This window comes from Myxine glutinosa, chromosome 1, assembly GCF_964187855.1.
Source record: "Myxine glutinosa chromosome 1, kmMyxGlut1.1, whole genome shotgun sequence".
Taxonomy (NCBI): Eukaryota; Metazoa; Chordata; class Myxini; order Myxiniformes; family Myxinidae; genus Myxine; species Myxine glutinosa.
In genome coordinates this window covers 437,678,320-437,705,136 of record NC_136261.1, presented here as the reverse complement: position 1 = coordinate 437,705,136, position 26,817 = coordinate 437,678,320, and positions in this window count along the sequence as shown.

Genomic DNA, 26,817 nt, shown 5'->3' with positions numbered 1-26,817 from the left:
TGGCGGGGTCCCTCCCACGGTCCGGGGGTCACCAAGACCAGGTAGTTACCGGGAGGACCACGTAACAACTATGAAGAAATGGTTTTTACAGCACAAGCAGAACCAGTGAATGAAAACCCTATCTTGCACACTGCTGCTGGCATACTGAGGAAGCACATGGCTGACATCAAGCATGCAACTGGTGTCTATGCACCAGCTGAAGACACAAACATTGAGCAGTATGCCAAATTCATTCCAGATGCTATGTATGACTTCATTCAGTGGTGCTTCAGTGAGAAGTCATACACGAATATAACTAGCTGTAGCAACGAGGGTGTTTCAAAAAGCAACCTGAAAACCATCACAATATGTCATGACATAATATCACAGAACCGAAATGTGTACACAGCAAAAACCCTGGACCTAGCCTTAAAAGTACATCACGAATTTGGAAGTAAGAACATCATTGACTTACTTCATTCACTGGGTCACTGTGTATCATACGACGAAGTACGGCGTTTCCTCACATCTGCTGCCATTGATCAGACAAGTAGATCAGAGGATGTTTACAAACCCAAAAGACTCCAAAACCTGAGGGTCATTGATGATTATCCTTTCATCGACGGCGCCATTGATAACTTTGACCAAAATGAAGCAACTTTGGATGGAAAGTCAACTACTCATGCCATGGCAGCCGTACTGTTCCACAGAGTCGCCGCCCAATGCGAAGGCCAATCCATCCCTAGACTGCCAAAGAAGTCGCTATCTGCCTCTCATAGAGTTCATCCAGGCTCTGATGTTCTAGAGAGGTACCTAATAGATCAGCTATATATTTGAATTTAGGAAATTAATGTCTGTCATAGTAGTATTCATTGCTAATCATGAATGGTATTTTATTTATTTATTTTAGTAACTGTACTTCGGTACTTGCAGCTTATTCAGTGTTTATACTGGAAATTTGAATTTGGTAAGAAGACATTATGGTGTTGGCTTGCTTGGTTGTGGGTTTTAGCGAGCTTTTCAAAGTAGTCAACTTATCATTGTAGTTATAGATTGGTGGAATTTTGTACACATATTACTTAAACTAAATTATGTGCAATATCAATATGATTTTTTTTATTTTTTATTTTTTTGATACTGAATCGAGGCTCGTGAAAGAGCTGACATTTACTTCACAAACAAACCAACCAGACAAACAAACTATATAAAAAGAGGGAGCGGGAGACAAGAGAAGGGGAAGCACACAAACACTTGAGAGCACACAACATTTAAGAGCAGGGAGATGTGTGGGAGGGAGAGGGCTTGGGGGGGAGGAGGCGTGGGAAGGGGGGGGGGGAGTGGGAGAAGTCGTAGCCAAGGACTTCCAGGACAGAAGTTGGTATTTCAAAAAAGTGGAAATGGTGTGAAATTAGCGGGGATAGAAAAGATCAAGGTTTTGGATGGGGGAAGATAAGAGATGGTGGTGAACAGCTGTTTTAAAGACCTGGAGGGTGGAGTGGGATTGAAGAGAGTGAGGGAGTTTGTTCCAGAGGCGGGAGAAAAGAGGAATGAAGGAGTGAAGGTGAGCAGAGAGTCTTGATTTTGGCAGTTTAACCATAAGAGGGTTGCAGGCAGATCTTGTGCGACCTGTAGGAATATTTGCGGGACAGAGCCCAGAGAGAGCTGGGGGGTGGGGGGGGGGGGGCAAGGCCAGAGAGGAGTCGGTAGAAGACGGAAAGACCACCAACCTGCCTGCGGTGAGTGAGTGAGAGGCCCTTGGAGGTAGCTTCATCGCGGGAGATTCCAATGATTCTGAATGCTTTGCTTTCAACAGCGTGAAGACGAGCTAGGTGTGAGGCAGGAGCACCAGCCCAGAGGGGAGAGCAGTATTCCATTGAGCTGCGGATGAAAGCCTTGTATGTGGTGAGGAGCTCAGGTGTGCCAAGGAAGGACTTCACACGACGGAGGATGCCCAGTCGGCGACTGGCTTTGGAGGCCAGATTTGAAATGTGGTTTTCCCAGGAAAGATCATGGCAGATAGTGAGACCCAAAAGTTTGAGTGACAGAACTTCTTGGAGAGGATTATTCAGAAAGTAGATGGGAGGGTTGTCCAGTCGGTCTTTTCGGAGAGACATCGTAAGAGTGTGAGATTTGTCAGGATTGAAAGACATGTTCCACTTGTTTGCCCAGTCTGTGATTTTGTCCAGGTCTGCAGAGAGTGAGGAGGCTGCAGACTGCCGATCTGAGGGATGAAGAATGGAGCAACAGAGAGTAGAGTCATCAGCAAAGAGCTAGAGAGGAGTCAGAGAGATCATTGATGAAGACCAGAAAAAGCACTGGGCCCAGAACACTGTCTTGGGGAACTCCAGCCTGAACAGGAAGAGGAGATGAGAGAAACCCATTCAGGGCCACACGTTGACTTCGACTAGAGAGGAAGTCCGCCAGCCATGCATGGAGATTTCCATGGATACCAAAAGAGGAGAGTTTGGTGAACAGAGCGGGGTGCCAGTCCGTATCGAAGGCACGTGATATGTCAAGGGAGACAGCTCTAATTTCCTGTTTGGCATTGAGGACCTCCATCCATTGTTGAGAAAGCAGAAGCAGCATGTCCGGAGTAAAGTGTCCAGGTCTGAAACCAAATTGATGATCAGAGATCAAGCCATTGGAGAGGAGCAAAGATTTCATATCTGAAGCAATGATGGATTCCATGACTTTGCTGATAATTGGGAGAAGGCTGATTGGTCTGTAGTTGCTGGGATCTGTTTTTGCACCTTTTTTGTGCAAAGCGGTGATGATGGCAGATTTCCAAGCAGATGGAAGATGACCTTGAGCAAAAGAGAGGGAGAAGAGAACAGAGAGAGGGAGTGAAAGAGCAGAAGAACAGGATTTTAGGACCCGTGGGCTGATGCCGTCAGGTCCAGTTGCAGAATCAGAGTCGAGGGTTGACAGAAACTTTTCCACCTTGTCAGGAGGAAATGACACAGAGTCCAGGAGCAACTGGGTACGACTGGGTACGGTGGGTACAGAGAGGGATGGGTTTTGGACACAAGATTTAGAGGCAAACACAGAGTTGAGGCATTCAGCTTTTTCACGTGCGGAGTCAGCCGTGTGGCCATTTGAGGTGAGGGAGGGGATGGAGGGGGACAAACACAAGAAACAGATTTGACCAGATGCCACCAGGATTTGGAAGAGGGAGACAGATAAGAGAGTTCGGTCCTGAGAACGGAGAGATATTGTTTCCTGGCTCTCCTGAGGGTGCACACACACTTGTTTCGGGCTTTGTGAAAGGAAATGAGATTTCCTTCCGTTGGATTTGCTTTCCAGGAGACGAAAGCAATTTGTTTCTGGGCAATAGCCTCACCACAAGATTCCATGTACCATGGACGGGAGGAAGGGTATGACAACTGAAGACGAGATGGGATAAATCTGTGCATGAGAGAGAGCAATTTACTTTGGAAGAATTCCCAGGATGAGTTGATGTCAGAGGCGGTAGGGATGGGAGACCTGTCCAGATGATTGATGGCTGCTTGAAGACCGTGCCAGTTGGCCTGAGTGAAATGCCAGACTCGTCGACGCTGAGGAGGCTCTCTGAGAATGGTCAGAGAGATGTCCACTTTAACAAGCACATGATCAGATGAGCCGATTGGAGCAGAAGAAGAGCAGCAGACATTCTCAGGGAAGTTAGTCATAACCAAGTCCAGAAGAGAAGATGCACCGTTGACTGAGATCCGGGTCGGGAAATTGACAGATCCATCAATGTGCAGTCGGGTCTCATCACGGTGTTTCACAGGTAGGATGATCCATCAATGCACGGTATGGGGCTCATCACGGTGTTTCACAGGTAGGATGATCCATCAATGTGCGGTAGGGGGGCTCATCCAGGTGTTTCACAGGTAGGATGATCCATCAATGCGCGGAATGGGGCTCATCCCGGTGTTTCAAAGGTAGGATGGTCCATCAATGTGCGGTAGGGGGGCTCATCCAGGTGTTTCACAGGTAGGATGATCCATCAATGTGCGGTAGGGGCTCATCCCGGTGTTTCACAGGTAGGATGATCCATCAATGCGAGTACCGTCCCTCGGATGAACGTTAAACGGGAATCCCGTCTTCCGACATTAGTTGGTGAACGTTAAAGATCCCAAGGTATCCTTCGTGAAGAGCAGGTGAGCTATCGCAGGCAGCCTGAATAAATTACAGAACAAATCCACCGTAACCTGCACAGGTCCCTGCACTCAGTCATTGACGCGACCCCGACACCTTGTTCCGCATTCAGAAGAAGAAGAAGAATCCATGATTAAACACCATACCTGGTTCTATTCTGAAGCCTCGTCGGTCGAAACACCAATGAACTTACCGCTAGTTCCACTCACAGTGAAATGTACCTGTTGGAATTATGCACCTATAATCTGGTGGTGGATGCTTCTTCATCACCATCAGGTATTGTGGGATACCTGCCACGTGTTTACTGTGTCCAGTAGATATCAGGTATGGCAGCATGTTTATACCTCAAGGTGCTGTTCCCACCTGCCAGCTCTTTCACCTTCCACACACCTTTTTACTACGAGGACCATTTTGATGGACACAAGACATCTTGGTATCTCTTGGTTCTTGTACAAGTTTCCGGCCGAACAAGGAACGACTTTGCAGTCGATCTCTCAAGGTTAGACCACTCACCTTAGTCTGCAAGAGCTGAATTCCTGCCCATGGAGCTCTCCAGGTGTTTTGGTTCATGGTCCTGATGTAACGGCTTTCAATACCTCATCATCGTTACCTGAATGTTGGTAGATGTTGTGGGCGGTGCCACGGGTTGTTGTACCTTCCAGTGTGTTCATGGAAGTCCAGGTTACCAATGGCACTTTGAATGAATTTTCCACCTTTAAGGTTTGTGGGAATCAAAAGCTCACCTTGTTCCTGGTCCTCCTCACTCGTCCGTGACATGGAAGCGATACATATCTGGCTATTTGATACCTGATGATATTGATAAAAGGGTTCAATATTTAAACTCCTTCTTTACTCCTGGTTTGTTTTAAGATGTAAAATGCCAGTGGGGATACCTGCTACAGGTGCACAAATACCTTGATCCATATTGAGCACCTTTTCCCGATTTCTCTCATTCAGATCCAATTTTAAGTCTGACTCATTCATCTCTGGAGTTGCATCAGTCACCATCCAGGTCACGTGAATATAGAGGGACACAGGTACACATTCAGGTGCAGAATCACAGCGATGAATAAACAGCGATGGATCATCTTCTGGATTCTTCTTCTTCTCAGTTTCTCAGAGGTGTCCTTCACATCATTCCGGAATGATTTCTCAGAATGGTGGAAGATAACGTTCTTTTCAGGCTTAGCACCTGTGGTTGTGGATTCGTCACCAGTTTCCTCTGCACGTTTCTTCAGGCAGGTAACCTTTGATAGAAGATAACCTGTTGACATATCGGATGAACAAATGATAGAAGATTTACCTTTTTGTGGTTCTATCATGACCTTTGATCCACGGTGTGCGTAGTATTCTTCATTCCTTTTTGAGAATGGAGCACCTGTATGAAGTGGTATTCATTATACCAGGTACGGACAACAAGCATCTGTATTTGTGGTGAAGTGTACTCAGAAAGATGATTGTGTTCGGATCTTCAGATAAGTTACCATCTTTGTAAGAGGTGAACCACTGCAGAGTATCATCATGTACTGGATCACAGGTGTGTTTCATCTGCACGTGAGACTTTGTTATATTTGTACACACACAGGACTTGTGGTACCTGAACTCATTTTATCAATCATGTCACCACAATTGTTACCATATACTTGGATACGATGTACCATATCATCATCACTGAGTACCTTTTCTTGCTCCCATTTCACATTTTGTCGATTATTATCCTTCGTATTCACAGGTAGTAGTTGATGTTCACCTGTGTGATCTCGTTCCTTCACACAAACGAAGCACTGATTTATATGGTCTGTGGATTTAGTACCGGACGACCCAAGGTGGATCTACACCTGATGATCCCAGAGTTCGTTGCTGCATTTTTGTCACATGTGTTGGACACGTGATGATTTCACTCTTTCACAATTTCCACATGTGACATGACATACAGGTAGCTTCTCAACAATTTGTTCTTCTTCTTCATTCAATTCTTCTCACACAAAATGCTACATCATCAGTTCTGTTCTCCACTGCACAGTAGAGTGCTGGGATCCTTTTAAGGGTAACTTTTTGCAACGTCTCAGGGGTAACTTCTGCCATGTGATGTAACGTTTCCTCGTTCGTACATCATCCAACAAGTCATCTCCTCAATAGGTTACCTGAAAATATATTAAATGGACAAACATTAGACATTCATACCAGTGATTCATTAAACTTGTATTAGAATGATACCTTACTGTTCGACAAGACAACAAACTGTTCGACAAGATAACAAACTGTTCGACAAGATAACAAACTTCGACAAGATAACAAACTGTTCGACAAGATAACAAACTGTTCGACAAGATAACAAACTGTTCGACAAGATAACAAACTGTTCGACAAGATAACAAACTTCGACAAGATAACAAACTGTTCGACAAGATAACAAACTGTTCGACAAGATAACGAACTGTTCGACAAGATAACGAACTGTTCGACAAGATAACAAACTTCGACAAGATAACAAACTGTTCGATAATATAACAAACTGTTCGACAAGATAACGAACTGTTCGACAAGATAACAAACTGTTCGACAAGATAACGAACTGTTCGACAAGATAACGAACTGTTCGAAAAGATAACAAACTTCGACAAGATAACAAACTTCGACAAGATAACAAACTGTTCGATAATATAACAAACTGTTCGACAAGATAACGAACTGTTCGCTTAAACAAATTAAAATAGTAAATTAAACAAAACTATCCGCTTCACAACAAACTTACCGGAGGAGAATTCTCTGTTCACGTCAGGATGTACACCTGGTGGTATTTTCAGGTCACCTGTGCGAACGAATCGCATACAAAAGATTATTGTGATGACGTAACAATCGAGAGATAAAATAACGATTCAACAACAAGCATGGTGACGTCACAAAGTTAAAGGTCGCGTCATCACACGGGGACGGAATCCTGAGAAGGTGTCGCATCATGTCCTGTGATGAACAAATCATACTTACCTGTTACCTGGCGGGAGACAAAACCGTGAACAAACAGGTGGTGCCCTCAAGGCGAGATCTATCCATGACACTCCAGGTGGGTTACCTGTTCTTCCTGAAGGACACCGTGGGATATTTAACGTTCACCAATTAATGCTAGCACAGAGGACGTCCGGCTTTACAACCATCCATGGAACGAAGATGAACACATTAATGAATCACCTGCCTGCGAAACACCTGCATGGCAGTTTATACCTGGGTCGGTATTCGAACCCAGCCGTCCAGGGTTGAACCTGAAACACATTTTGAAGATCGTTCTCAGAAGTAACACTTCGGAACTTAAAAAACTCATTAAGGTTATAATTAACATAATGTATAAGGGAAGCAAATATGGAGGCATGTTCAGAAACCAAGGCTTGCATCGATATGACGCTGGATTAACAATATAAATGATAAACGATAAATTAGATGAAGAAACCGAATGGTAAAAAATGAAGGGAAAATCGTGAAAAATACAATGATTAACAATAACAAGAGTAAACAAATAAAAAATAACAACAAGGCGAGGCTTGGAAAAAAGAATAAGAAATGAACGTGTAGAAAGGAAACAAATAATAATACAACATCAAACTTTGTTTATTGGAAGAGTTAAACCGACTCACAGACGACTGGGGCCTTCACTGCTCCATCAATTATCTATCTATAATTCCAGTAATCTCTGTGTGTGTGTGTGTCTGTGTGTGTGTATGCGACCGCTCTTTCTCGACAACTACCAGTCCGATATACTTGAAACTTGCCAGGTATATTGCTGGGGACCCGAGGATGTGCCTTTTCAAGGATTCATATTAATCGGACAAGTAGTTACCGAGCTATGTCCAAAAAACGATTCAACCAATCAGAGAGCAGCGAGCTATCACGTGTGCCGAACGTGGCGAACAGACTCTGCCTTGGACGGCACATTTGAGAGCGTATTCATTTATTTCACGTTGGCAAACTATGTTGGCGCTATGTTGGCGTTAAACTATGTTTTAAAACTAATTAAAACTAATTTGCGATTCATCGTAACTGCGATTCGTAACTGCCGTTCGCTTTGTCTTTGCGAATGGACCAAACCATTTCATGTAAATAGAGGGGGGGGGGATTGTCACCGTACTCGCAAGCCGTTCGCTTTGGCTTTGCGAATGGACCAAACCATTTCATGTAAATAGAGGGGGGGGGGGGGATATAATTTTAGATATATATATAGTACGGGCATGCCCTAGTATTCCAAACACGTGGCACAAAATAAAGGAGAATTCAAGGAGTATGATGTGCAGGTAAAAGGTGGGAATAAGTTATGTTGTGATCTCTCGTGAAATGAGAGTGGATATCATGGACAATTGTAAAGTAAGATGAAAAAACCTGTGGAAGAAGTTTGTTAATTTGTTTGTACATAAATATCCCTGTATGTAATTTATGAATGTGACAAAGTGTGAATGTGTTGAGTTTGGTAAAAAGAGGTGCGGTTTGGTCACGTGGGTGAGAGAAGGTGCAGATCGTTATTGCGCGATGTTCAATAACTGAGAGTGAGTGCAGCTGATTGCAACTGGAAAGTGCCCAGACAATGTTACAATAGTTCAGGTAAGGGAGGATTCAGGTGTTATAGGGGACAATAAAATATAAGGAGTAAGGAAGGTTCGAAGTTTAGACAGAAAGTTCGTATTTCGAGAAATAATCTTCGCAATCAACAAAATATGATTCGACCAGCAAAGTTTGTAATCCAAGATAACACTGAGACATTTCGACGAATGAACAAAAGTAATGGGTTAATTGTCCATATAGAAAGAGGAAATAGTGTCAGACAGAGGTTTGGTGGATTTCCGAAAAACATACACTTGGTTTTATTGGGATTTAAAGAGAGTTTGTTTGATTTAAACCAGGACGAAACCTTAATGAGTTCATTATTGAGAATGTCGATCAAAGAGTCATGAGAAGGATTGCAATAGATGATAGTTGTATCATCAGCAAAAAGGAAAAACGACAATGAAGAAGAACAAGTATGTAGGTCATTAACATATAATAAGAAACTAGAACGGCACTCAGTAGAGAGCATACCTCTGCCAGGTGAACAGTTTACGTTTTGTATCCCAGAGTAGAACAGAAAATCACAATATGGAATCACATTTCATCAAAATCATCCGTTCACAACTTTTTGAGATATTCTGCTTTGTTTCGTTTTTAGCCCAATCTCCCAATGGTGAAGAATCACTTAAAATTTTCTACTAGCCGGATCCGGATCTGGATCTTCATCAAAATTGAATCGATTCTTCCTTCTCACACACACACACAACATGTCCAACAAGTTTCGTCCAAATCCGTCCATAACTTTTTGAGATATCCTGCTTTGTATAGTTTTTGCCCCTCTCTCCATTGGTGAAGATTCACTAAAAAATAAATAATTCTCATATCCGAATTCAGATTCAGATCTTCAACAAAATCAAACCGAATCGTCCTTTTCAGACACCCAATCTCTCCACCAAGTTTCGTCCAAATCCGTCCACAACTTTTTGAGATATCCTGCTATGTATCGTTTTTGGCCATATCTCGCAATGGTGAAGAATCACTTAAAAAATTAGCGGAGCCGGATCCGAATCCGGATCTTCAACAACATCTAATCATTTCGTCTTTCGCACATACACTACATCTCTGCCAAATTTTGTCCAAATCCGTCCACAACTTTTTAAGATATATTGTTCACAAACGGACAGACAAACAGACAGCCAAACAGACAGACAAACAGACAGACATGGGTAAAAACATAACATCCATCCACCTTTCGTGGCGAAGGTAAAGAAGAGGTCCAAGTATATATCCTTGAAGAACTCCGTGGCTGATAGGTCTCAATGAAGATTTAGAGATTTTTACAACTGTAAATTGTTGCCTATTAGCAAGACCAGCGTGACTCAATGCGCTCCGCGCCCCTCATCACGCATCGTTTCAGAGAGATAGGCATCTTTGACCATTTCAGTGTCTTTTGGGTCTTCATGGTGTTTTGGGTCTTTAGGGTCTTTTGGATCCTCTGAGCCTTTAAGGGTATTTTGGGTCTTTGGGTTGTTTTTTGGGACTTTGGGGTCTTTTGGGTCTTCGGTGTCTTCAGGGGGCTTTTGTTTCCTCTGAGTCTTTAAGAGTCTTTGAAATATTTTGGTTCTTCTGGGTATTTAAGGGTCTTCGGGGTCTTAAAGGTGTTTTGGATATTTGGGGTGTTTTGGGTCTTTTGGGTGTTTTGTGTATTTTGGGTGTTTTGGGTCTTCAGGGTCTTTGGGGTCTGGGCACACTCCAATTACTTTTGGGTCCTCACACCTTGCTCGGCTTCACGCGGTTGAAACCAAAGCATTCAGAATCATTGGTACCTCCAACGAAGAAGCTGATTCTGTGGGCCTTTTTCTCTCTCACCGCAGGCAGGTTGGTGGTGTTTCTCTCTTCTACCGACTCTTCTCTGGCCTAGCTCCCCCTACTCTGTCTGTGCTCTTTCCCCCAAATATCCCACAAACTCCCACACTCTCTTCAATCCCTCTCCTCCCCCCAGGTCTTTAACACAGCTGATCACCACCATCTCTTATCTTTGTGAGGCCATGGTGGACACTGCACAGTGGCACCATTATTGATCCAGGTGTGTTAGACCAAAGTGTTGGAGGCTGGGACCAAATATGTAGGGTAGCAGGACCCAGTCTCCAACTGGCTAAGGGAGCGATGGCTCCATTATTGGGTTGCGGTGGGAGGTAGAGCGAGGGTGCTGTTTGGTTGTCAGGGACCGAATAGTTAAAGGGGGGAAGCGGGCTGGGTGAAGAAGTCGTGAGTCGGATGACTTGTTTTTGGACTGCGGGCACCACAGCCTGAAGCGTCCCCACCATCTTGGTTGTTTGGTACCTCCCAGCTGCCTAAATGGGGATCACACATGTGTAGTAACATTTAAACCATGGATTTGCAAGGTTGGAATGAATGCTTTTGATTATTGGGGTTTATGTGTGAGTGTGGGGGAAGGTCCACCGATCCATGACATTAAACTGTACCAGAAGGACAGGGCCCACGGGAATTTGTATTAGGTAAATTGGGATGGCCCCGCAGGTAACGTTGGGTATTGTGGCATCCACCAGGGAACGCAGTCTTTAGAAGGAGGCTGTACAAACGTTATTGAATTTTGGTTAACGTTTGTTGATCAATGGAGATTTTTTTTATCAAGGGAGATTTAAAGTTTGTCGTTAAGGTAGATTATTTGTGTGATGCCTGACATTTTCTACCCGCCCCAGAAGTTGGGAGCGAGGTTTTTCTCCAGTGATTTTTCCCCTACGTTTTTTTTACACCTACAAGGCCCGCCATGCAACCACCTCCAAAATCAACAACAATAACACTGGTCAACAACATTTTAAAAGTTTTATGGTTCTAGTATATATTAAGATGATTCTAACCAACATGAACCTGTAGATTTCGACTATGATATACAATTTTCACGAGCACATCCAGATTTTGAGAACCAGCATACCATAGGAATATCAGCCACAGCCGAAATTCCTCTTGTACTCACTAATCAGGAATTTGTAACGAGACTATCTGAGCTGGAAAGCCTTGCTTGGGATAGCTTTGTGGCTCTTGCGAACAATTACCTTGGAAATTTTCGAGCACAAAATTATGAAGAGCTTGTGGACAAGATGTTGAAGAGTTACCAGGCACTCGGTGCTCGAATGTCACTCAAGATACATTTCTTCCATTCTCATCTGGACTTCTTTCCACAAAATCTTGGCGATGTTAGTGATGAACACGGGGTAAGGTTTCACCAGGAAATTGCCATCATGGAGACTCGATATCAAGGCCGATTCAATCCAAACATGATGGGCGACAACTGTTGGACTTTACAGCGTGAATTTTTTTTTTGTATACAAGATCAACGCTCGTGAAAGAGCTAACATTAATCACACATAAAGTCAAACCGACACAAACCGACACATAAAACACAAAATAAGGGGAGCGGTAGACAAGATGGGGAGAGAGGGTGAATGACACAAACACAACATTTGAGAGCAGGGACATCGAGAGAACTTTGGGAGGGAGAGGGCTTGGGGCAGGTGGGAAAGGTATAAAACATATGGACACTGCAAGGACTTCCAGGAAAGAATTTGGAATTTCGAAAAAGTGTATCTGGGGTGAATTAACGGGGGTAGAAAAGATCAAGGTTTTGGGTGGGGGAAGAAAAGAGATGGTGGCGAACAGCTGTTTTAAAGACCTGGAGGGAGGAGTGGGATTGAAGGGAGTGGGAGAGTTTGTTCCAGAGGCGGGAGAAAAGGGGAATGAAAGAGTGAAGGTGAGCAGAGAGCCTAGATTTTTGCAGTCTAACCATAACAGGGTTGCGAGCAGATCTTATGCGACCTGTAGGAATATTTGGGGGACAGAGCACAGAGAGAGCTGGGGGAGCAAGGCCGGAGAGGCGTCGGTCGAAGTCGGTCTTTTCGGAGAGACATCGTAAGAGTGTGACATTTGTCAGGATTGAAAGACATGTTCCACTTGTTTGACCAGTCTGTGATTTTTTCCAGTTCTTCAGAGAGTGAGGAGGCTGCAGACTGCCGATCTGAGGGAAGAGGAATGGAGTGGCAGAGAGTGGAGTCATCAGCAAAGAGATAGAGAGGATTTTCCAGAGAGTCGGAGAGATCATTGATAAAGACCAGAAAAAGCACAGGGCCCAGCACACTGCCTTGGGGAACTCCAGCCTGAACAGGAAGGGGAGATGAGAGAAATCCATTCAGGGCCACACGTTGACTACGACCAGAGAGGAAGTCCGCAAGCCATGCATGGAGATTTCCCTGGATACCATAGCAGGAGAGTTTGGTGAGCAGAGCTGGGTGCCAGACCATATCGAAGGCACATGATATGTCAAGGGAGACAGCTCTGATTTCCTCTTTGGCATTGAGTATCTCCATCCATTGTTGATACAGCAGAAGCAGCATGTCCAGAGTAGAGTGGCCTGGTCTGAAACCAAATTGATGATCAGAGATCAAGCCATTGGAGAAGAGGAAAGATTTCATATCCGAAGCAATGATGGATTCCATGACTTTCCTGATAATTGGGAGCAGGCTGATTGGTCTGTCGTTGCAAGGATCTGTTTTTGCACCTTTTTGTGCAAAGCGGTAATGTTTGCTGATTTTCAGGATGCTGGCAGATGACCTTGAGCAAAAGAGAGGGTGAAAAGAACAGAGAGAGGGTGAGAAAGAGCGGCAGAGCAGGATTTTAGGACCCGTGGGCTGATGCCGTCTGGTCCAGTTGCAGAATCAGAGTCGAGGTTAGACAAAAACTCCTCCACCTTGTCAGGAGAGAAGGACACAGAGTCCAGGAGCGGTTGGGTTCGACTGGGAAAGGTGTGAACAGAGAGAGAGATGGGTTTGGGACTTAAGATTTTGAGGCAAACACAGAGTTGAGGCATTCGGCTTTGTCACGTGCGATGTCAACTGTGTGGCCATTTGAGGTAAGGGAGGGGATGGAGGGGGAACAAACACCAGAAACGGATTTGACCAGACGCCACCAGGATTTGGAGGAAGGAGACAGGTTTGAGAGTTCATTCTTGAGTGAGGAGAGATAGTGCTTCCTGGCACTCCTGAGGGTAGACACACACTTGTTCCGAGCTTGGTGGAACGAACTAAGATTGCCTTTAGTTGGATTTGCCTTCCAAGAGGCAAAGGCAAGATGTTTCAGGGCAACTGCCTCACCACAAGATTCAGTGTACCATGGACGGGAGGAAGGGTAAGACAACTGAAGACGAGATGGGATAAATCTGTGCATGAGAGAGAGCATTTTGCTTTGGAAGAATTCCCAGGAAGAATTGATGTCAGAGGCAGTGGAGATGGGAGACCAATCCAGACGATTGATGGCTGCTTGAAGACCGTCCCAGTCGGCCTGAGTGAAATGCCAGACCCGTCGACGCTGAGGAGGCTCTCTGAGAATGGCCAGAGAGATGTCCACTTTGACAAGCACATGATCAGAAGAACCGATTGGAGCAGAAGAAGAGCAGCAGACATTAGCAGGGAAGTTGTCATACCCAAGTCTAGAAGAGAAGATACTCCATTGGCTGAGATCCGGGTCGGGAAATTGACAGATTGTGTCAATCCCAGTGAGTCACAGAAGTCCTTTGCTGAGGTGCCATGCCTGGTGAGAGAGGAACCCACTCCCAACCAGGTGGCATGATGACAGTTGAAGTCACCACATATGAGGAAGAGAGAGTTGGGATGAGTGGATAGAAGTTGGTCCATGTTGTCAGACAGTGAAATGTAGATGGAGTCATCACTGTTTGGGGGACGGTACAGAACACATATGAACAAAAGGTGGGAGCGGAGAGGAAGCCGTAGCCAGACGTACTGCTGGGGGTGAGGAGGAGAGAGGGCAGTGCAAGGAGAGTGAGGAAGAGAGTTTTTGATAAAGATAGCCACCCCACCACCAGGCCAAGGCTCAGGTCTATCATACCGGAGGAGGGAGGATCCAGGAAGAGATATTAAGGAATCAGAGACATCTTGAAGGCGGAAAGTCTCTGTTAAGCAGATCAAGTCTGGATTGTCAGAAGCAACCTCTACGGAGAGATCAGTCAGGTTTGAGCGAAGGCCCCGGATGTTTGAGGTCCATACCGTTAATGAAGAGAGAGGGGGAGCATCGGGTACTGTACAGGGGAGGGGAAGAGTAGGGTAAGATGAAGGATGAGAGGGGGAGGTAGGGAGAGCAGTTGATAGTGTGGCAGAGATTACAGAAGAGTTACAAGAAAGGGAAGGATGAGGAGGATGAAAGGTTTGATGGTGAAGGGATGAGGCACAGTGAGGGGTTGTTTGAGGGGGGGCAGAGGAAAGTAGAAGGTTGGGGGGGGGGGTGGTGGTATGAGATAGAAGATAGAAGGGAGATGAAGTGGGGAGGAGGCAGCTTTGAGAAGGGAGGTGGGAGGGGGAGAATTGGAGAGGGATGGTAGGGGGGGGGAGATTTGAAGGGGAGGGGTTGGGGAGGAGTTTTGAAGGGGAAGTGTTAGGGGGGAGTTTCGGAGGGGAGGGCCAGGGGGGGAGTTTCGAAATTGGATGATTAATGAAAGATGAACATTTGTAACAAATTGGGTTCATTGTGATTTTCAAGTTGGAGATCCGTTTAAGAACGATGGAGGAGGGGTGGAATGAACATGAATTTCGAGCATGTAGTGATTTAGATTTATAAGAGATTGAATTTTTTTTGGAAGTAGAATGAGTTGGAGAGGAAATTGAAAAGAGCCTTTTAAATAGGAAGAAAAACAGCGTGTTGTAATATACCACTGAATAAAACACTGCAGGGGACAGTTTAAACATATTTAAACAGAACCCAGAAGAACAATCCAATATTCACAAAAAATACCAACGGGGAGAGGGAGCCAAGAGGGACAACCACGAGTCATGTGAACAGGGCAAAATATGTCCGCAAAAGGAACAGGGCAAAGCATATCTGGGGAATGGCGTGAAAATGGGGGTGAAACATGTGGTCGAAGAACGAACGAACGAAAAGAACAAAGAAGGAAATGTTTTTTTTTTGTGTTTTTTTTTAATTAAGATTTTAAACAAGGAAGCATGGGGTGAAAAGACTGGGAAAAACCTGAGAGAACGAGAGTAGCAGGACCACAATCGACCGCTGAGTTCAGAAGATCAGAAGCACTTTAAATGTGATGTAAATAAAAACTTAATGTTCATATTAGTTTTGGAGATTTACATTTTTTTATGTGATGTAAATAAAAACTTTAATTTCATATTATTTTTGTGACAATAAATAGACTTATTGAGACTTAATCAAGGAATTCGCATGCTCTAAATATTTTTTCCACACTTATGATGTACTACGTCAAGGTTACGTGATAGCGAAATTTTAAGGTCAGATTCGGATTCGTGGGCACCAAATTATTTCGAAACAGTTGAAAATAAGTCAGAACCAACTTGGGTGTTGACCAGTCTAATCGACATAACCGCTGACAGGATCCGAACATTCCCGATTGGGCTGGACCCCGCCCCACAGGCCGGTTAGGTATGGGAGCATGCATCGGAGCAGCGCTTCGCCGCATCCACTCTCTGATTGTACACCAGTGGCCTCCGGCTGACAACCCCCCAGGCTGATGCCTGGCCCATCCCTATCTCCTTGAGAAGCCGATCAACCTGCTGAAACAAAGAGACACGCGTTCAGCTCGTTGGCCTCCTTCGCTCATGAGGCCTGAGATCTGGTCTGGTGATCTGATCTGGTGAGCTGGATCAGCGTCTGGAAAACGAGCCACATGTCCATACAGCCGCAGCTGACGCTCACGGACCATACAAGAAACAAATCTCATCTGAGTCTCTCTCAGCAAATGCTCATTGGACACAAAGTCTGACCAGCAATAGCCAAGGATTCTCCGAAGAGATTTGGTTCCGAAGTAGTTAAGTCTCATTCTCTGGCTCTTGGTAAGGATCCAAATCTCGCATCCATAGTGAATGTGTGGAACTCAGAATGAAACCTCTTTGCATCGGTCATCAGTGATCAGTTGCTTTCAATGCTGAGTAGCACCTGTGACAGACAGGACTGTCCAAAGCCCATACGGATGAAGCTCAAATGCAGAGGACTCACACTTTTGTAAGTACTTTTGCATATTTTGACCCAATATAGGGAGCCATGTGGGTTATTCATAATTTTCATGATTCACACTGATTGGCTTGGTTGGCGACAGTTTTGTTCAGTGCCATCAGCTGTAAGTTGTCATGACAAACTTCTGGAAATGAATAATGAAAATAACCAATGGTTGTGTCAGTAAGCAGCATTAGAAAATGGAGTCATCCTTACTGTAAATCACAGATGGTGTGTGTTTGTCTCGCAAGTCCACCTTCAGTGCTACATCGGATCAGCATCACTCCAATTAGTGCCTAAAGGTGTTGTTTTCTTTGCTGGTAGTGTCTGGGGAGGGGGAGTTATTTATGGGAATGTGTATGGTGTAGCGCCACTCCTGGTGGTGTAGTGTATTACAAGACCAGTGATGATGCACATCGTTTCGCGATGCACGGATTTTTACCGTGTGTAGCATGGGTAGTTCTGCTAGCATCACATAATGCACAAATGTCATACATCTGTTCCAACTAAGTATCTCGAGTTTGCCACCACATTTACTACCTTTATGAAGTTTCATCTGATTTTCAGCATTCTAGGGAAGGGCGCATCAGCGAAAATAGAACTGCAAGAGCTGCTGAATGGGTGGAGAACATCTCCCCAATGCCGATGTGGAGCAAAGTTTTCATCAGATGCCAACCCATCCAACGACTTTCTGGAAGAAGTCAATGAGAATGCTGAAGATGGAAACGTCACGTCTCGGTAAGTTCTTCTGATAACGAACAATAAAGGCACAATCCTATGTTTAGGTAATCATTTAAATCATTAAATTTGTGACTGACAACCAAAAATGAATCCACATGAGCACGTGTATTTCCTTTCTATATAATAGTCTTCGTACTTTTCATATTTTGTGCTTCTGTAATTATGACGCTTTCACATATCAGAGGTCGATCATGCAATGATGTATTTTTTTGTTTCCAGAGTGTATTGTTACTGTTCTGGGATCCGGAAGTTGAAAACATCTGTCCACGAGAATCCTCCAGTTGTTGTAGCTCCAACTAGAACGCCACTCAGGAGAGCGCATACTCCCGCCGTGGGTCAAGTTGGAGAAGTACGATTTCACAAAAGTTTGAGGGAGTAGTTCAGTGACAACACAAGACAAGACAACACAGGACAGACACTGCACAGATATATATTTAGAATATATAGAAGATTAAAAACACCTCACAGCCACAAAACACGAAATTAAAAACACCTCACAGCCACAAAACACAAAATAAAAAACACTTCACAGCCACAAAACACGAAATTAAAAACACTTCACAGCCACAAAACACAAAATAAAAAACACTTCACAGCCACAAAACACAAAATTAAAAACACCTCACAGCCACAAAACACGAAATTAAAAACACCTCACAGCCACAAAACACGAAATTAAAAACACTTCACAGCCACAAAACACGAAATAAAAACACCTCACAGCCACAAAACACGAAATTAAAAACACCTCACAGCCACAAAACACGAAATTAAAAACACCTCACAGCCACAAAACACGAAATTAAAAACACCTCACATCCACAAAACACGAAATTAAAAACACCTCACAGCCACAAAACACGGAATTAAAAACACTTCACAGCCACAAAACACGAAATAAAAACACTTCACAGCCACAAAACACGAAATTAAAAACACATCACAGCCACAAAACACGAAATTAAAAACACCTCACAGCCACAAAACACGAAATTAAAAACACCTCACAGCCACAAAACACGAAATTAAAAACACCTCACAGCCACAAAACACGAAATTAAAAACACCTCACAGCCACAAAACACGAAATTAAAAACACCTCACAGCCACAAAACACTAAATTAAAAACACTTCACAGCCACGAAACATGAAATTAAAAACACTTCACAGCCACAAAACACAAAATAAAAAACACTTCACAGCCACAAAACACAAAATTAAAGACACCTCACAGCCACAAAACACAAAATTAAAAACACCTCACAGCCACAAAGCACGAAATTAAAAACACCTCACAGCTACAAAACGCGAAATTAAAAACACCTCAAAGCCACGAAACATGAAATTAAAAACACCTCACAGCCACAAAACATGAAATTAAAAACACCTCAAAGCCACAAAACATGAAATTAAAAACACCTCAAAGCCACGAAACACGAAATTAAAAACACCTCACAGCCACGAAACACGAAATTAAAAACACTTCACAGCCACGAAACACGAAATTAAAAACACTTCACAGCCACAAAACACAAAATAAAAAACACGTCACAGCCACAAAACACAAAATTAAAAACACCTCACAGCCACAAAACACGAAATTAAAAACACCTCACAGCCACGAAACAAGAAATAAAAACATCTCACAGCCACAAAACTAAAAACACCTCACAGCCACAAAACATGAAATTAAAAACACCTCAAAGCCACAAAACATGAAATTAAAAACACCTCAAAGCCACGAAACACGAAATTAAAAACACCTCACAGCCACGAAACACGAAATTAAAAACACTTCACAGCCACAAAACACAAAATTAAAAACACCTCACAGCCACAAAACTAAAAACACCTCACAGCCACAAAACACGAAATTAAAAACACTTCACAGCCACAAAACACGAAATAAAAACACCTCACAGCCACAAAACACGAAATTAAAAACACTTCACAGCCACGAAACACGAAATTAAAAACACTTCACAGCCACAAAACACAAAATGAAAAACACCTCACAGCCACAAAACTAAAAACACCTCACAGCCACAAAACACGAAATTAAAAACACCTCACAGCCACAAAACACGAAATTAAAAACACCTTGCAGCCACAAAACATGAAATTAAAAACACTTCACAGCCACAAAACACGAAATTAAAAACACTTCACAGCCACAAAACACGAAATAAAAACACCTCACAGCCACAAAACACGAAATTAAAAACACCTCACAGCCACAAAACACGAAATTAAAAACACCTTGCAGCCACAAAACACGAAATTAAAAACACATCACAGCCACAAAACACAAAATTAAAAACACATCACAGCCACAAAACACGGAATTAAAAACACTTCACAGCCACAAAACACGAAATAAAAACACTTCACAGCCACAAAACACTAAATTAAAAACACCTCACAGCCACAAAACACGAAATTAAAAACACCTCACAGCCACAAAGCACGAAATTAAAAACACCTCACAGCTACAAAACACGAAATTAAAAACACTTCAAAGCCACGAAACATGAAATTAAAAACACCTCACAGCCACAAAACACGCAATTAAAAACACCTCAAAGCCACGAAACATGAAATTAAAAACACTTCACAGCCACGAAACAAGAAATTAAAAACACTTCACAGCCACAAAACACAAAATAAAAAACACTTCACAGCCACAAAACACAAAATTAAAAACACCTCACAGCCACAAAACACGAAATTAAAAACACCTCACAGCCACGAAACACGAAATTAAAAACACTTCACAGCCACGAAACACGAAATGAAAAACACTTCACAGCCACAAAACACAAAATAAAAAACACTTCACAGCCACAAAACACAAAATTAAAAACACCTCACAGCCACAAAACTAAAAACACCTCACAGCCACCAAACACGAAATTAAAAACACTTCACAGCCACAAAACACTAAATAAAAACACCTCACAGCCACAAAACACGAAATTAAAAACACCTCACAGCCACAAAACACGAAATTAAAAACACCTCACAGCCACAAAACACGAAATTAAAAACACCTCACAGCCACAAAATACGAAATTAAAAACACCTCACAGCCACGAAACACGAAATTAAAAACACTTCACAGCCACAAAACACAAAATAAAAAACACTTCACAGCCACAAAACACAACATTAAAAACACCTCACAGCCACAAAACACGAAATTAAAAACACCTCACAGCCACAAAACACGAAATTAAAACCACTTCACAGCCACAAAACACAAAATAAAAAACACTTCACAGCCACAAAACACTAAATTAAAACCACTTCACAGCCACAAAACACAAAATAAAAAACACTTCACAGCCACAAAACACTAAATTAAAAACACCTCACAGCCACAAAACACCAAATTAAAAACACCTCACAGCTACAAAACACGAAATTAAAAACACCTCAAAGCCACGAAACACAATATTAAAAACACCTCACAGCCACGAAACACTAAATCAAAAACACCACAGCCACGAAAAACGAAATTAAAAACACTTCACAGCCACAAAACACAAAATAAGAAACACTTCACAGCCACAAAGCACAAAATTAAAAACACCTCACAGCCACAAAACACGAAATTAAAAACACCTCACAGCCACAAAACACGAAATTAAAAACACCTCACAGCCATGAACCACGAAATTAAAAACACCTCACAGCCACAAAACACGAAATTAAAAACACCTCACAGCCACAAAACACGAAATTAAAAACACCTCACAGCCACGAAACACGAAATTAAAAACACTTCACAGCCATGAAACACGAAATTAAAAACACCTCACAGCCACAAAACACGAAATTAAAAACACCTCACAGCCACAAAACACGGAATTAAAAACACTTCACAGCCACAAAACATGAAATAAAAAACACTTCACAGCCACAAAACACAAAATTAAAAACACGTCACAGACACAAAACACGAAATAAAAACACTTCACAGCCACAAAACACGAAATAAAAACACTTCACAGCCGCAAAACACGAAATAAAAAACACCTCACAGCCACAAAACACGAAATTAAAAACACCTCGCAGCCACAAAACACGGAAATAAAAACACTTCACAGCCACAAAACATGAAATAAAAACACTTCACAGCCACAGAACACGAAATTAAAAACACTTCACAGCCACAAAACACAAAATAAAAACACTTCACAGCCACAAAACACGAAATAAAAAACACCTCACATCAACAAAACACAAAATTAAAAACACCTCACAGCCACAAAACACGGAATTAAAAACACTTCACAGCCACAAAACACGAAATAAAAACACTTCACAGCCACAAAACACGAAATTAAAAACACCTCACAGCCACAAAACACGAAATTAAAAACACCTCACAGCCACAAGACACGAAATTAAAAACACCTCACAGCCACAAAACACAAAATTAAAAACACCTCACAGCCACGAAACACTAAATTAAAAACACTTCACAGCCATGAAACACGAAATTAAAAACACTTCACAGCCACAAAACACAAAATAAAAAACACTTCACAGCCACAAAACACAAAATTAAAAACACCTCACAGCCACAAAACACGAAATTAAAAACACCTCACAGCCACAAAACACGAAATTAAAAACACCTCACATCAACAAAACACAAAATTAAAAACACCTCACAGCCACAAAACACGGAATTAAAAACACTTCACAGCCACAAAACACGAAATAAAAACACTTCATAGCCACAAAACACGAAATTAAAAACACCTCACAGCCACAAAACACGAAATTAAAAACACCTCACAGCCACAAGACACAAAATTAAAAACACCTCACAGCCACAAAACACAAAATTAAAAACACCTCACAGCCATGAAACACTAAATTAAAAACACTTCACAGCCATGAAACACGAAATTAAAAACACTTCACAGCCACAAAACACAAAATAAAAAACACTTCACAGCCACAAAACACAAAATTAAAAACACCTCACAGCCACAAAACACGAAATTAAAAACACCTCACAGCCACAAAGCACGAAATTAAAAACACCTCACAGCTACAAAACGCGAAATTAAAAACACCTCAAAGCCACGAAACATGAAATTAAAAACACCTCAAAGCCACGAAACACGAAATTAAAAACACCTCACAGCCACAAAACACGAAATTAAAAACACCTCAAAGCCACGAAACACGAAATTAAAAACACCTCACAGCCACGAAACACGAAATTAAAAACACTTCACAGGCACGGAACACAAAATTAAAAACACTTCACAGCCACAAAACACAAAATAAAAAACACGTCACAGCCACAAAACACAAAATTAAAAACACCTCACAGCCACAAAACACGAAATTAAAAACACCTCACAGCCACGAAACACGAAATTAAAAACACTTCACAGCCACGAAACACGAAATTAAAAACACTTCACAGCCACAAAACACAAAATAAAAAACACCTCACAGCCACGAAACACGAAATTAAAAACACTTCACAGACACGAACACGAAATTAAAAACACTTCACAGCCACAAAACACAAAATAAAAAACACTTCACAGCCACAAAACACAAAATTAAAAACACCTCACAGCCACAAAACTAAAAACACCTCACAGCCACAAAATACGAAATTAAAAACACTTCACAGCCACAAAACACGAAATAAAAACACCTCACAGCCACAAAACACGAAATTAAAAACACCTCACAGACACAAAACACGAAATTAAAAACACCTTGCAGCCACAAAACACGAAATTAAAAACACCTCACAGCCACAAAACACGAAATTAAAAACACCTCACAGCCCCAAAACACGAAATTAAAAACACCTCACAGCCCCAAAACACGAAATTAAAAACACCTCACAGCCACAAAACACGAAATTAAAAACACCTAACAGCTACAAAACACGAAAGTAAAAACACCTCAAAGCCACAAAACATGAAATTAAAAACACCTCACAGCCACAAAACACGAAATTAAAAACACCTCAAAGCCACAAAACACGAAATTAAAAACACCTCACAGCCACGAAACACGAATTTAAAAACACTTCACAGCCACGAAACACGAAATTAAAAACACTTCACAGCAACAAAACACAAAATAAAAAACACTTCACAGCCACAAAACACAAAATTAAAAACACCTCACAGCCACAAAACACGAAATTAAAAACTCCTCAGCCACGAAACACGAAATTAAAAACACTTTACAGCCACGAAACACGAAATTAAAAACACTTTACAGCCACAAAACACAAAATAAAAAACACTTCACAGCCACAAAACACAAAATTAAAAACACCTCACAGCCACAAAACACGAAATTAAAAACACCTCACAGCCACGAAACACGAAATTAAAAACACTTCACAGCCACAAAACACAAAATAAAAAACACTTCACAGCCACAAAACACAAAATTAAAAACACCTCACAGCCACAAAACACGAAATTAAAAACACCTCACAGCCACAAAACACGAAATTAAAAACACCTCACAGCCACAAAACACGAAATTAAAACCACTTCACAGCCACAAAACACAAAATAAAAAACACTTCACAGCCACAAAACACAAAAATTAAAAACACCTCACAGCCACAAAACACTAAATTAAAAACACCGAACAGCCACAAAACCGAAATTAAAAACACCTCACAGCTACAAAACACGAAATTAAAAACACCTCAAAGCCACGAAACACAATATTAAAAACACCTCACAGCCACGAAACACTAAATTAAAAACACTTCACAGCCACGAAACACGAAATTAAAAACACTTCACAGCCACAAAACACAAAATAAAAAACACTTCACAGCCACAAAACACAAAATTAAAAACACCTCACAGCCACGAAACACGAAATTAAAAACACCTCACAGCCACAAAACACGAAATTAAAAACACCTCACAGCCACAAAACACGAAATTAAAAACACCTCACAGCCACGAAACACGAAATTAAAAACAATTCACAGCCACGAAACACGAAATTGAAAACACTTCACAGCCACAAAACACAAAATAAAAAACACTTCACAGCCACAAAACACAAAATTAAAAACACCTCAGCCACAAAACACGAAATTAAAAACACCTCACAGCCACAAAACACGAAATTAAAAACACTTCACAGCCACAAAACACGAAATAAAAACACTTCACAGCCACGAAACACGAAATTAAAAACACCTCACAGCCACAAAACACGAAATTAAAAACACCTTGCAGCCACAAAACACGAAATTAAAAACACCTCACTGCCACAAAACACGAAATTAAAAACACCTCACAGCCACAAAACACGAAATTTAAAACACCTCACAGCCACAAAACACGAAATTAAAAACACGTCAACCACAAAACACGAAATTAAAAACACTTAACAGCCACAAAACACGAAATAAAAACACTTCACAGCCACAAAACACTAAATTAAAAACACCTCACAGCCACAACACATGAAATTAAAAACACCTCAGCCACAAAACACGAAATTCAAAACACTTCACAGCCACAAAACACGAAATTAAAAACACCTCACAGCCACAAAACACGAAATTAAAAACACTTCACAGCCACGAAGCCCGAAATTAAAAACACCTCAAAGCCACGAAACACGAAATTAAAAACACTTCACAGCCATGAAACCCGAAATTAAAAACACCCCACAGCCACAAAACACGAAATTAAAAACACCCCACAGCCACAAAACACGAAATTAAAAACACCTCACAGCCACGAAACACGAAATTAAAAACACTTCACAGCCACGAAACACGAAATTAAAAACACTTCACAGCCACAAAACACAAAATAAAAAACACGTCACAGCCACAAAACACAAAATTAAAAACACCTCACAGCCACAAAACACGAAATTAAAAACACCTCACAGCCACGAAACAAGAAATAAAAACATCTCACAGCCACAAAACTAAAAACACCTCACAGCCACAAAACATGAAATTAAAAACACCTCAAAGCCACAAAACATGAAATTAAAAACACCTCAAAGCCACGAAACACGAAATTAAAAACACCTCACAGCCACGAAACACGAAATTAAAAACACTTCACAGCCACAAAACACAAAATTAAAAACACCTCACAGCCACAAAACTAAAAACACCTCACAGCCACAAAACACGAAATTAAAAACACTTCACAGCCACAAAACACGAAATAAAAACACCTCACAGCCACAAAACACGAAATTAAAAACACTTCACAGCCACGAAACACGAAATTAAAAACACTTCACAGCCACAAAACACAAAATGAAAAACACCTCACAGCCACAAAACTAAAAACACCTCACAGCCACAAAACACGAAATTAAAAACACCTCACAGCCACAAAACACGAAATTAAAAACACCTTGCAGCCACAAAACATGAAATTAAAAACACTTCACAGCCACAAAACACGAAATTAAAAACACTTCACAGCCACAAAACACGAAATAAAAACACCTCACAGCCACAAAACACGAAATTAAAAACACCTCACAGCCACAAAACACGAAATTAAAAACACCTTGCAGCCACAAAACACGAAATTAAAAACACATCACAGCCACAAAACACAAAATTAAAAACACATCACAGCCACAAAACACGGAATTAAAAACACTTCACAGCCACAAAACACGAAATAAAAACACTTCACAGCCACAAAACACTAAATTAAAAACACCTCACAGCCACAAAACACGAAATTAAAAACACCTCACAGCCACAAAGCACGAAATTAAAAACACCTCACAGCTACAAAACACGAAATTAAAAACACTTCAAAGCCACGAAACATGAAATTAAAAACACCTCACAGCCACAAAACACGCAATTAAAAACACCTCAAAGCCACGAAACATGAAATTAAAAACACTTCACAGCCACGAAACAAGAAATTAAAAACACTTCACAGCCACAAAACACAAAATAAAAAACACTTCACAGCCACAAAACACAAAATTAAAAACACCTCACAGCCACAAAACACGAAATTAAAAACACCTCACAGCCACGAAACACGAAATTAAAAACACTTCACAGCCACGAAACACGAAATGAAAAACACTTCACAGCCACAAAACACAAAATAAAAAACACTTCACAGCCACAAAACACAAAATTAAAAACACCTCACAGCCACAAAACTAAAAACACCTCACAGCCACCAAACACGAAATTAAAAACACTTCACAGCCACAAAACACTAAATAAAAACACCTCACAGCCACAAAACACGAAATTAAAAACACCTCACAGCCACAAAACACGAAATTAAAAACACCTCACAGCCACAAAACACGAAATTAAAAACACCTCACAGCCACAAAATACGAAAT